Raw genomic sequence first — 14265 nt, forward strand, 5'->3', positions numbered from 1 at the left:
CAACCAGGATATGCCTCCAACTTGCTGATGGCTCCATTAAACACCCATCAGGCATAATAGAGGACATGATTGTCAAGGTTGGGCCGTTTGCCTTTCCAACTGACTTTGTGGTGCTGGAAATGGAGGAGCATAAAAATGCAACTCTCATTCTAGGAAGACCTTTCCTAGCAACTGGACGAACTCTCATTGATGTACAAAAGGGGGAAGTAACCTTGAGAGTCAATGAGGATGAGTTCAAGTTGAATGCTGTAAAAGCTATGCAGCATCCAGACACACCAGAGGACTGCATGGACGCTGACATTATTGACTCTCTGGTAGAAGAGATCAATATGGCTGAAAGCCTAGAATCAGAGCTTGAGGACATCTTCAAAGATGCTCAAACTGATCAGGAAGAGCCAGAGGAGGCAAAGGAATTTTCGAAAATTCCTCAGGAGGAGGATAAGCCTCCCAAGCCTGAACTCAAACCACTACCATCATCCCTGAAATATGCATTTCTGGGAGAGGGTGACACTTTTCCAGTGATTATAAGCTCTGCTTTAAATCCACAGGAAGAGGAAGCACTGATTAAAGTGCTAAGGACACACAAGACAGCTCTTGGGTGGTCCATAAGTGATCTCAAGGGTATTAGCCCAGCTAGATGCATGCACAAGATCCTGTTGGAGGATAATGCCAAACCAGTGGTCCAACCACAGAGGAGGCTAAATCCTGCCATGAAGGAGGTGGTGCAGAAAGAGGTCACTAAATTACTGGAGGCTGGGATTATTTATCCTATTTCTGATAGCCCCTGGGTGAGCCCTGTCCAAGTTGTTCCCAAAAAGGGAGGCATGACAGTGGTTCATAATGAAAAAAATGAACTGGTCCCTACAAGAACAGTCACAGGGTGGCGCATGTGTATTGACTACAGAAGACTCAATACAGCCACCAGAAAGGATCATTTTCCTTTACCATTCATAGACCAAATGCTAGAAAGACTAGCTGGCCATGATTACTACTGCTTTTTGGATGGCTATTCAGGCTATAACCAAATTGCAGTAGATCCCCAGGACCAAGAAAAAACAGCATTCACCTGCCCTTCTGGCGTGTTTGCCTACAGGAGAATGCCTTTTGGTCTGTGCAATGCACCTGCAACCTTTCAGAGGTGCATGCTCTCTATCTTCTCAGATATGGTAGAGAAATTTCTGGAAGTCTTCATGGATGACTTTTCAGTATATGGAGACTCATTCAGCTCCTGTCTTAACCACCTATCACTTGTCCTGAAAAGATGCCAAGAGACCAACCTGGTTTTAAACTGGGAGAAATGTCACTTTATGGTGACTGAAGGAATTGTCCTTGGGCACAAAATTTCAAGCAGGGGAATAGAGGTGGATAAGGCAAAGGTAGAGGTAATTGAAAAATTACCACCACCTGCCAATGTTAAGGCAATCAGAAGCTTTCTGGGCATGCAGGATTCTACAGAAGGTTTATCAAGGATTTTCGAAAATTGCTAAACCTCTGAGTAACCTGTTAGCTGCTGACACACCATTTGTGTTTGACACACAGTGTTTGCAGGCATTTGAGACCCTGAAAGCTAAACTGGTCACAGCACCAGTCATCTCTGCACCAGATTGGGCATTACCATTTGAATTGATGTGTGATGCCAGTGATCATGCCATTGGTGCAGTGTTGGGACAGAGGCATAACAAACTTCTGCATGTCATTTATTATGCTAGCCGTGTTCTAAATGATGCACAGAAGAATTACACAACCACAGAAAAAGAATTACTTGCAGTGGTCTATGCCATTGACAAGTTTAGATCCTACTTAGTGGGATCAAAGGTGATTGTGTACACTGACCATGCTGCTCTTAAATACTTACTCACAAAGCAGGATTCCAAACCCAGGCTTATCAGATGGGTGTTGCTTCTGCAAGAGTTTGATATAGAAATAAGAGACAGAAAAGGGACAGAGAATCAAGTAGCTGATCATCTGTCCAGAATAGAACCAGTAGCTGGGGCGTCCCTCCCTTCTACTGAGATCTCTGAGACCTTCCCAGATGAGCAACTCTTTGCCATTCAAGAAGCTCCATGGTTTGCAGATATTGCAAACTATAAAGCTGTGAGGTTCATACCCAAAGAGTACAGTTATATGCAGAGAAAGAAACTAATTTCAGATGCCAAGTACTACCTTTGGGATGAACCATATCTCTTTAAGAGATGTGCTGACGGAGTGATCCGCAGGTGTGTACCCAGAGAAGAAGCACAAAAGATCTTATGGCACTGCCATGGATCACATTATGGAGGACATTTTGGAAGTGAGCGAACAGCCACTAAAGTTCTCCAGTGTGGATTCTACTGGCCTACTCTCTATAAAGACTCCCGAGAGTTTGTGCATAACTGTGACAGTTGCCAAAGAGCTGGTAATCTGCCTCACGGATATGCCATGCCTCAACAAGGGATATTAGAGATAGAATTGTTTGATGTATGGGGAATTGACTTCATGGGGCCATTCCCACCATCATACTCAAACACTTACATTCTGGTGGCAGTGGACTATGTATCTAAGTGGGTAGAAGCAATTGCTACACCTACTAATGATACCAAGACCGTGCTAAAATTCCTCCAGAAAAACATTTTCAGCAGGTTTGGCGTCCCCAGAGTGCTAATTAGTGATGGGGGCACTCATTTCTGCAATAAACAGCTATACTCTGCTATGGTTAGATATGGAATCAGCCATAAAGTGGCAACTCCGTATCATCCACAGACAAATGGGCAAGCTGAAGTCTCTAACAGAGAGCTAAAAAGAATCCTGGAACGGACTGTAATGGCCCGAAGAAAAGATTGGGCAAAGAGCTTGGATGATGCTCTATGGGCATACAGAACAGCATTCAAGACTCCTATAGGAACCTCTCCATACCAATTGGTGTATGGGAAGGCCTGTCATTTGCCTGTGGAACTGGAACACAAAGCCTACTGGGCAACCAGATTCCTAAACATGGATGCACAGTTAGCTGGTGAGAAAAGACTGCTCCAGCTAAATGAGCTAGAGGAGTTCAGACTCAATGCCTTTGAAAATGCAAAAATTTATAAGGAAAAGGCAAAGAAGTGGCATGACAAGAGATTGTCAACCAGAGTCTTTGAGCCAGGACAGAAAGTTCTGCTCTTCAACTCCAGGCTCAAACTGTTTCCAGGAAAACTCTAGTCCCGGTGGAGGGGTCCGTATGTGATTACAGGAGTATCACCATATGGATATGTTGAGCTTCAGGATATTGATTCTGACAAGAAGTTCATTGTTAATGGACAGAGGATCAAACACTATCTTGAAGGAAATTTTGAGCAGGAATGTTCAAAACTGAGACTTGAGTGATTCTCAATGAAAGTCTAGCTAAAGACAGTAAAGAAGCGCTTGCTGGGAGGCAACCCAGTCATTAGGAAGTTGTATGATTAGTTCTTACAGAGGCAAGTATCAAAAATGAAGGAATTCACAGAGTTACAGAAGGATTCAGTTCAAAAAGCAGAGAAAATGAGCTTACTGGCGAAAAAACGCCAGTAAGGTGCATTTTGGGCGTTAAACGCCAGAATGGGTACCATTCTGGGCGTTTAACGCCAGGAATGGTGCCATTTTGGGCGTTAAACGCCAGAATGGGCACCATTCTGGGCGTTTAACGCCAGGTGTGCAGCATCCTGGGCGTTTTAGAAAAACGCCCAGTGAGGAAGAATTTCTGGCGTTTAACGCCAGCCAGGGTACCTGGCTGGGCGTTAAACGCCCAAGTGGGGCAACAGATGGGCGTTAAACGCCAGAATGGGTGCCATTCTGGGCGTTTAACGCCAGCTTGGTGGGGGGACCACAATTTTGTTTTCAAATCAGATTTTTTCAAACTTTTCTTTTCTCACCCATACTTTTCTACAAAATCACACTTCAATCATTCATCATTCACTTTCAAATCTTCAAAAATCAAAACCATTCTTCAAATCTATTTCAAAATAATCTCAAATCTTCTTCAAAAACTCACCCTTTTCTCAAATATTTTTCATATCTTTTCAAATTTCCTTTCAAATCTCTGTTTTGTTTTCGAAATTCTCCTCCCCCCACTCTATAAATGAACGTTCCTCACCCCTCCTTCCTCACACCATTCGAATTTTCTCCCCCTCTCTCTCTTATCTTCTTTCTTTTCTTTTTGCTTGAGGACAAGCAAAACCTCTAAGTTTGGTGTGCTTTTCCGTGATCACTAAGCCAAGATTCATCAATATCATGGCCCCCAAGGGAAAACAAACCAACTCAAGAGGAAAGAAAGAAACTAATCCAAAGAATCTTTGGAATGAAGAGAAGTTCTTAACCAAAGAACATGAAGACCATTATCACAAAATAATGGGTCTGAGGTCAGTGATCCCGGAAGTTAAATTTGATCTGAAAGAAGATGAATATCCGGAGATCCAAGAGCAAATTCGAAACAGAGGTTGGGAAGTTCTGACCAATCCTGAGACAAAGGTTGGAAGGAACATGGTTCAGGAATTCTATTCAAATCTGTGGCTAACAGATAAGCAGAGAATGACTGGAACTGCTTACCATACCCATAGAACCATGGTCAGAGGGAAAGTTATATACTTCCATCTGGACAAAATAAGAGAAATATTCAAGTTGCCTCAACTGCAAGATGATCCTGATTCCTTTAATAGGAGGATGGTGAGAGTAGATAAGGGGTTGGATCAGGTTCTAGAGGACATATGCCTCCCTGGAACTAAGTGGATAACCAATTCTAAGGGTGTCCCAAACTAACTCAAGAGGGGAGACCTCAAACCAATTGCAAGAGGTTGGCTAGACTTTATTGGGCATTCCATATTGCCCACTAGCAACCGTTCTGAGGTCACCATCAAGAGAGCAGTGATGATTCATTGCATTATGCTTGGTAAAGAGGTGGAGGTCCATCATGTGATTGCCTGTGAGATTTACACAATTGCAAATAAGAATTCCACTGAAGCCAAATTGGCTTATCCAAGCTTGATTTCATTGCTCTGTAAAGAGGCTGGGGTGAAGATGGGGGTAGATGAGTTCATACCCATTGAACACCCAATCACCAAGAAGTCAATGGAAGGACAAGTGCAAGACAACTCCATCAAGAGGAGGGCGCAGGAATTCCTCCCTGAATTCCCAAGAGTTGACTACTGGTCCAACCTAGAAGCATCTATTAACAAGTTGCAAGAGACTATGGAGCAACTGAAGGAAGAACAGCAGAATCAGAACTGCATGCTCTGCAAATTGCTGAAGGAACAAGAGAAGCAGGGGCGTGAAATTCAAGAGATGAAACGCCAAAAGCTCTCCTCTCAAGCTGAGGGAGCATCCACTTCTCAAAATCAAGGTTGTTGAGTTCTAACTCTGTGAAAACCTCTATCATTAGGAGCCTATTATTTTTCGTTTTTTTTATTTATTATTTTTAGTCTCATTTTATATCTATATTTGAGTCTTGTTCTTAATTAATAAAATTTAAGTTTATGCCTTAAAGCTATGAATGTCCTATGAATCCATCACCTCTCTTAAAAGAAAAATGCTTTAATCACAAAAGAACAAGAAGTACAGGATTTCGAAATTTATCTCTGAAACTAGTTGAATTAGTTTAATGTGGTGACAATACTTTTTGTTTTCTGAATGAATGCTTGAACAGTGCATATGTCTTTTGAATTTGTTGTTTTAAGAATGTTAAAATTGTTGGCTCTTGAAAGAATGAGGAGAAAGAGAACTGTTATTGAGGATCTGAAAAATCATCAAATTGATTCTTGAAGCAAGAAAAGCAGTGAAAAAAAAAATTTCGAAAAAAAAAAAGAGAAAGAAAAAGAAAAAGAAAAGAAAAAGAAAGGAATAAAGTTGTGATCCAAGGCAAAAGAGTGTGCTTAAGAACCCTGGACACCTCTAATTGGGGACTTTAGCAAAGCTGAGTCACAATCTAAGAAGGTTCACCCAATTATGTGTCTGTGGCATGTATGTATCCGGTGGTAATACTGGAAGACAGAGTGCTTTGGGCCACAGCCAAGACTCATACACTGGCTATGTTCAAGAATCAATATACTTAACTAGGAGAATCAATAACACTATCTGAGTTCTGAGTTCTTATAGATGCCAATCATTCTGAACTTCAAAGGATAGGGTGAGATGCCAAAACTGTTCGGAGGCAAAAAGCAACTAGTCCCGCTCATCTAATTGGAGCTATGTTTCTTTGATATTTTGGAGTCTATAGTATATTCTCTTCTTTTTATCCTATTTTGATTTTCAGTTGCTTGGGGACAAGCAACAATTTAAGTTTGGTGTTGTGATGAGCGGATAATTTGTATGCTTTTGGCATTGTTTTTAGTATGTTTTTAGTATCTTTTAGTTAGTTTTTAGTATATTTCTATTAGTTTTTAATTAAAATTCACTTTTCTGGACTTTACTATGAGTTTGTGTGTTTTTCTGTGATTTCAGGTATTTTCTGGCTGAAATTGAGGGTCCTGAGCAAAAATCTGATCCAGAGACTGAAAAGGACTGCAGATGCTGTTGGATTCTGACCTCCCTGCACTCGAAGTGGATTTTCTGGAGCTACAGAAGCCCAATTGGCGCGCTCTCAACGGCATTGGAAAGTAGACATCCTGGGCTTTCCAGCAATATATAATAGTCCATACTTTGTCCAAGATTTGATGGCCCAAACCCGCGTAGCAATCCGGCCTCAGAAATTCCAGCGTTAAACGCCGGAACTGGAATAAAAGTTGGATTTTTCCTTCATTGCTCAGCCCAAGCACACACCAAGTGGGCCAGGAAGTGGATTTTTCTGTCATTTACTCATTTCTGTAAACCTTAGGATACTAGTTACTACTTATAGGACCTTTTTACATTGTAATCAGTACCGGATGTGACCTTATGACCTCATAACATTTTTGTACACGTTTCTTTCCACAGTATGAGCCTCTAAACCCCATGGTTGGGGGTGAGGAGCTCTGCTGTGTCTTGATGGATTAATGCAATTACTACTGTTTCTTATTCAATCATGCTTGCTTCCATTCTAAGATAACACTTGTTCTTAATCCGGATGAATGTGATGATCCGTGACAATCATCATCATTCTCAACTATGAACACGTGCCTGACAACCACCTCTGTTCTATCTTAGATTGAGTAGTTATCTCTTGGGTTATTTAATCGGAATCTTCGTGGTATAGGCAGGACCTGATGGCAGCATTCAAGAGAATCCGGAAGGTCTAAACCTTGTCTGTGGTATTCTGAGTAGGATTCAATGATTGAATGACTGTGACGTGCTTCAAACCTGTAACCTACTGGGCGTTAGTGACAGACGCAAAAGAGTGATTCTATTCCGGTAGGGGAGGGAACCAAACCGGTGATTGGCAGCACTGTGACAGAGTGTGTGCATTAGCTTTCACTGCGCGGATGGGAGGTAGCTGCTGACAACAGTGAGACCTTACACGAGCTTGCCATGGAAGGAGACATGCGTGTTTGATGAAGAAGACAGTAGGAAAGCAGAGATTCGGAAGATGGAGCATCTCCAAACCTCAACCCATTCTCCATTACTGCAATACAAGTAACCATTACATGTTCTTTTGCTTTTTACAATCAATCCTGATAATTTCTGATATCCTGACTAAGATTTACAAGATAACCATAGCTTGCTTCAAGCCGACAATCTCCGTGGGATCGACCCTTGCTCACGCAAGGTATTACTTGGACGACCCAGTGCACTTGCTGGTTAGTTGTGCGGGATTGCAAAAGTGTTATTGCAATTTCGTGCACCAGTGGCGCATGTCACGCGTACGCGTCAAGCACGCGCACACGTCGCCGTGCGAACTACAATTCACGCGCACGTGTCAGGTACGCGCACGCGTCGTTCCTCACTGGTTATCTTCTTTAATTCTTGTGCTACTTCTATTTATGCAAGCTTCCTCTCCATCCTCTAAGTCGTTTCTGCCCTATAAAGTCTAAAAATACTTAACGCACAGATCACGGCATCGAATGGCATAAAGGGAAATTAAAACACACAATTTAAGGGCTTAGGAAGCAAGTTTTCAATTGTAGAATAAAACTAGGAGGGAATTTTAAAACTATGCAAATTGTATGAATAAGTGTGAGAATAATGGATAGAATCCACTTAATTAAGCACAAGATGTACCACGAAATAGTGGTGCATCAGAAAGTCAGACATTTTAGGCTGGTTTCCTCTTCTTCGGTACTTTTACTTTTCAAAATTTTAAGGTTCTCTCTGAAGATATGAGCAACTAATCTCCTTGGTTAAGGTTAGGAGCTCTGTTGATTCCTATAGACTAATATTCTATCTTTTCTACCTTTGATTAATGCATTGATATCATCTTAAGAAAAAATTTTGTTATTCATTCAAAAGAATTGAATGTGTCAGAAAATAATTCTCTTCTGACTTGAATTCTTTTAACTTCTTGAAAAAGTTGATTGATTGAATTAAGCTTGAAACTAGACTTGATAAGTGATATCGAATCAACTAGGGGAGATTCTTATGAATTGTGTGGCTTATAAATCAGTGAATGTTCTTCAACTCTTTTCTTAAATAATTGACTAAGGAATTAGCGATTAATTAGGTTAAAGAGAAATTAAATCACCAAGGGATTGGGGTTTGATTATCAATGATTTACCATAGATGTATCTTTTCATGATCAAAGTGAAAAGTGAAAAGTATTGATCTGGAAGACTCAACATCTCCATAACCTTAACTCCTTTAATCACATTATCTTTTAACACTTACTGTTTGCCTTCGTTTACTTCACTGTTATTGTCATGCTTTCTAAAAATTTAATTTTGATTGTCTGACTAGAATAATCGATTAACTATTGCTTGCTTAATCTATTAGTTCTCGTGGAATCAACACTCACTCACCGTGAGTTTACTACTTGATAGGACCCGATGCACATGCCGGTAGTTTGTAGTTTAAAAATCTGCATCAATACACCGCCATAGAAATTCTGTTATAAATTAATATTTCAGCTGGTAGGTATCATTATTCTATTTCTAAGAAGAAAAAATTGTGAGAAAACTAATCATTATTAATTTTATAAAAAACATACAAAAGGAAGCAATGGTAGCAGCACATAAATAAGTGTGTAAGATGCCTAATAGAAGTTACAATCCCGCGATGTTACCAACATAGTTTCTGTCAATTTCTGCCAACTTTTGTTGAGTTGGACCCCAAAGCCCAATAAAATTTAAAAAATCACATCCCAAATTAACCTAGGTCAATTCTAGTGTCCCTCATTTACCATTGTAAACCTAAATTGACCACCTCTCTACTGTACAACCACATCCAAAATGCTCCACCTTCAGCGCCGCGCAACCTCTTCTTTGTGCAGTCTTTGACGGTCGCTACCGTGTAACACCCTAACTACCAAAACTCACGCTTCCGGCTGCGCAATTCTGATAGCTCGGACATTACGACGACACTTATACTATTTAATACTAAAATATGAGCCTGTTTAAAACTTTCTACCACAATATCATTCCTAAGATACTCCATTCGATAACGTACATCCATAGATATCATAGAACTTACAAAAACTCATAAAGAGTACATCCATATATATACATACATATGTATATATAATATTACAAACATTAACTAATACAATTCCTATCCCTCTTACAAATTATCTCAAGATAAAGACGAGGGTACAATAAACCATAACTAAAATAATACAGAGCATCACAACAATAACTAAATAAACTCTTCGTAACTTCTGCGTCCATATCCTGAAAGGGGAAAAATGTAAGGGAGTGAGAACATCATCCTCGAAAGGGTTCTCAATAGAGGGTTTTTGGGAATTACTGTAATAGGATACGTGAAGATAAACCGTACCAGTGATTAATAACCGTCTTATGCCTCTTTTCAAAAACAACGGTTCTCAATAAAAATAAAGTCAGAAATCTTTTCTGAAAGAGTAACCGTTCAATTCTCAAAAACATCAAAGCTTTTCAAAAAAGTTTATCTATACTGAACCCAAAACAGCCTTTCTTATCTTTTCAAACCGGAAACACACAAAACCGAAACCAACCATCGGTCCATCTCATTTCAACCACGCCCCTAGGCCCAAACAAATCCAACCAACAACCAATCACTACAGTCCAATAGAATCTCAGTTGCAAACACAAGTAGGAAGATTCAGGTACAAACAAACAGTTACAGCAAGTAGAACAATTAACAGGTAATCTCAAGTAATCACATAGGCAAACCAAGTACATTATGCACACCCAAACAATGTCACATAGATGCATATGATGCATGCCTGTCCCTAGTGGCTGATGATATCATCTGTCGGTTATATAGACAACCCGACACGTCTTGGTAGCTAACCATAGACAGAAACACCCATCTCGGAGCAAGTAGGTTTGAGCTACAACCCCATTGCTACTACCCGCTCAACCCAGAGCCAGTGGAATAACCACTACTGCGGCTACTACCCAGGCGGGTGTTTAAAAGCTCAACCTGGAGCGAGTGGAATCACCACTACTACCGCTACTACCCAGGCGTCACAGTCTCTGACCTGGAGCAAGTGGGATGAACCACAACCCTTGCTACTACCCAGGTATTTCGAGCATATATTCATTCAGTCCCAGCCATGGATAAACATCCATCTCAGCCATCCGGCTTATAGTCATAATTCATAGTTAGCAATACGGCCCATAACTCTTTCGGCAATCAGCCATAAATCAATATCATACACAGTCATTCCGGCTCACGGTTCAATCTAGAACCAGCTAATATTCATAATCATACACAGCCATTCTGGCCTATAACTAAACATCACTTTCCCATTCAACATCATCAAATTCATAAAACCAGCATTTAAGCCATAAATCACTTTTCTCAAGCCATTTCACTTTGAAATTAATTTTCAACTCTTTTCAGCCTTGGCCTTAAAGATCTCATTTCTCAAATCATCTCAGGCTCATAAGCCAAATTTACTCAAAGTGAGTTCCCTTTTTAAAACAAAGCCACTCTTGGCATTCTCTTTCCAAAACTTCCAAAACCATGGCAAGTTAAGGATTTATTTCAAAGTATTCAAAATCACCCATCCAACAATGGGATTTTATAACAAAAATTTCTCGGCAGAGTCCCAAGTCTTTAGGGAAGGTCAACCTATATCAATTCCTTAAAATTCATTGAAACTCTTAAAATCATAGATTCTCGGTTAAAGTAAATAAAACTGAATTTACTATAAAACCGGCCATACAAAATCACAAGTTCCAACCCATTCAAAAAATCAACTCATTTGAAACGGAACCGGTTCATTTGAATCAAACCACTTTCAAGTTTCTTTTTGGAACCCATTTTTCTAACTCTTCCAAATTGACTCAAACTTAATTACTCAATCAAAAGGCTAGATTACTTTAAAATCACTAAAAGCTCCTTTTTATATTGAAATCAATATTAGAGCATCATTCTTTCCTTTAGTGATTCAAACGGTAAAAATAGTTCATTTCTAAATAAGCTGAACTCAACACATAAAGTTCATTAAATAAATTAAGCTTGAAAACATAAATATTCTCTTAATAAATCAAATAATACAATTTCTCAAATCCAACCTTTTTTAAATGACTTTTCAAACAAGACTAGGATTTTGCAGAAATTTCGGCAGCACCTCCCCTAAAACTTGGACTTTTGCCACCCGGTTCAGGTCCCAACTAAACCGTTTCTCATTCCTTTTCAATAGCTCAAAACCAGAAATCAATTCAAAAGCAAGCTAAATCCAACAGTCGCCTCAGTGGCATATCTCAGGAAAACCATTTCAAAATCAACTCAATATTAACCGTTTTAACTTATTTCCAAAGCTTTAAAGAAATGGCTCAGTAATAAATCATTTGTCCAAAACCAAGTCAATTAAAGTAAACTAGACTGAATTCAAAAGTGCGTTCTACTTTCCACATTATCCAGAACATCAACTCAACTCAAATCAATTCACAACGGATTAAACCCAATTACAAAGCTTTAAAAGAATCAACTTCAAAAGCATCTCGTTTCACAAAACCACACAACAATCCATTAATCAAAACCAAGTAATAATCCATTCAACATATAATTACACTCATCCAGGACAATCAACATCACATAAGGCTTATATAATCACCAACTACATTGTCTCACATCAGTATCCATATATAATAATTTCAATAATAAACTATAGTTTTTGGAAAGCGCCCCTACCTCAAAACACAAATTCATAATCCAAACGCGTCACCGAAACTCTCAATCAACCTGAATTTATCGGCAGCTTACATCACAGCTTTGTTTACCCTCGCAGCAGCAAGGACAACCCGTGCGCACAACATATGGCTCCGATAACTTAATCCTAGAAAACATTATCATTGAGAAATCCTTAAAACACATAACGGGATATGAACGGGGAAGTTTCAATACAAAGGTACTTACTGTAACTAAAGAATAACGTCTGAACCAAAGAACAGAAGCCTCAACGGTGGTTCTGACAGTCACAGAATCGCCCTTGGCAGCCAGAATCACCGTGACTCAGTCTGTTATGTTAGTGGTTCCAGCAGCAGATGAAGCTGTCCCCAAAACGAACATTAGTTGCAACAGAAATCTCCAAATTGAGCCATCAACTATCTCTAGTAAAGGCAGCGACAACGTCACTTACTATAACCATTTTATTCAATATAACTAGTGTCAGCAACAATGCTTCTAGGTAGAAACGAATTGATGGAACAAGAGGGAACCAGAAACAGGGTAAAGCTTACCCAGTAGTAGCGATTCTCACGGTTCAAGATGGAGCCAGGGCAAGGCCAGAGCAACATAAACTCCAACAGCGGCAGCGGCATTTAGTCGGATTCCAAAACCCAGGAGCAGAAGCAGAAAGGCATCTCCTTTCCTTGATTCACGCGGCGCTGCTCTTCTCTGTACCCAGCGGCGGAGGACCTCGGCGACAGAGAGGGAGGCAGTCACAGAGGCTCCTCGACAGAACCAGGGAGCACGATGCTGATAGCGGCGCTCGCAACAGGCTTCGCAGTGAGGAGCGACCACGACAATCAAGCCCCACAAAGACGGCAGCAACGGTGGCAGTTCTCGATGACCCATCATCTGCGGTGGCGTTGGGCAGAGGCGGCGACGACGCAACTGGCGGTGACGAGCTTGGACGACGACGGTAGCACAGACAACAGAGGCGGCGCGACGGGGCTGGCGCCTTCCTCCCCCTGCGCGCGCGTTCTCTCCTCCATCACGTGGTAATGGGTCGCAACTTCCTCTCCTACAACGGCAACACGACGGCTCAGTGAAGCTCCCTCTCTTTCCCTCAGCGCTCTCAGACGTCCTCCCCCTGATTTGTATGTGTGTGTTTGCATTTTGGGGGGAAGAAAGGGGTTGGAGGCTACTACTGCAGCTCTTGAGTGTGTGTGTGTTGCTAGGCTGAGGGAGGATGAGGCTGCTGCCTTATTTGGGGGAAAGGGTTGCGGCGGCTAAGTTTGGGAAGGATTAGGGTTTCATTTTTTTTTTTCCAAAAATTAGGGTTAGGGCCATTTTGGTAATTTCACATAAAATTGGGAATGATATAATAATTGAAACCCAAATTAAATTCAACACTAATTGTATATAGAAAATACTATTTGCTCATCAATTTTCACAAATTACTTTCAATAAAATGCCTAAATCAAATAATTAGAAATAATATACTTAATTTCTTCATTTTCCAAAATAGTAGTATTAATATCTTAAAATATAATTCATTTAGTCCAAATCATATAAAATCATTTTTATTTCATAACTATCAACTTTATAATTCAAATATAGAGAATAATCCAAAAATTATAAAATTGGATAATAATCATAACTCATCTCAAATCCAATAAATCAAAACTTACCTTAATTACCTTTAATAAAATAATTTCTGAAATTAAGGCTATAAATAACCATATGATTTGAGACTTGATCATAATAAGACTTTTCAAAAGTTCTGGGTCTTACATTCTACCCACCTTATAAAAATTTTTGCCCTCGAAAATTGATGCAAAACGAAAGAAATTTCATAAGAGTTCACCCTTGAACACATTTAAGGAAGAAGCAAAAATACCTCATCATATAAACATATATACGATTTTCAAATACTTTGATTGTCATATGCATAAGGGTGCAAAGGTAGGAGTGTGATTGCAAAGCAAACATTACAAGATAGGCTCAATGCAAAAGGTGACATGGTTCAACATGTGGTAGTAGAGCAAGGCATCGAAGGCTATAAAACAGGATGGAGTTAAAACGATGTGCTTAACATCCGCACACTATTCTCATATC

The 14265-nt window shown here is 40.0% G+C and overlaps 1 long non-coding RNA gene across 3 annotated transcripts; it reads right to left on the reverse strand.

Moving 5' to 3' along the window:
- Positions 1-8426: 8426 nt before the first annotated feature.
- On the reverse strand, positions 8427-13425 carry LOC130947422 (uncharacterized). 3 transcript variants are annotated; one of them, XR_009072670.1, is made up of 4 exons: positions 12723-13425; positions 12400-12593; positions 12175-12319; positions 8427-8914 (listed from the first exon to the last, which is right to left on the reverse strand). It is a non-coding gene; the product is annotated as an uncharacterized LOC130947422 (long non-coding RNA). The 3 variants fall into 3 exon arrangements; XR_009072668.1 differs by lacking the exon at positions 8427-8914 and adding an exon at positions 9049-9722; XR_009072669.1 differs by lacking the exon at positions 8427-8914 and adding an exon at positions 9049-9722 and having other exon boundaries at positions 12400-12621.
- Positions 13426-14265: the final 840 nt, after the last annotated feature.

Source organism: Arachis stenosperma, chromosome 9 (genome assembly GCF_014773155.1).
Source record: "Arachis stenosperma cultivar V10309 chromosome 9, arast.V10309.gnm1.PFL2, whole genome shotgun sequence".
Taxonomy (NCBI): domain Eukaryota; kingdom Viridiplantae; phylum Streptophyta; class Magnoliopsida; order Fabales; family Fabaceae; genus Arachis; species Arachis stenosperma.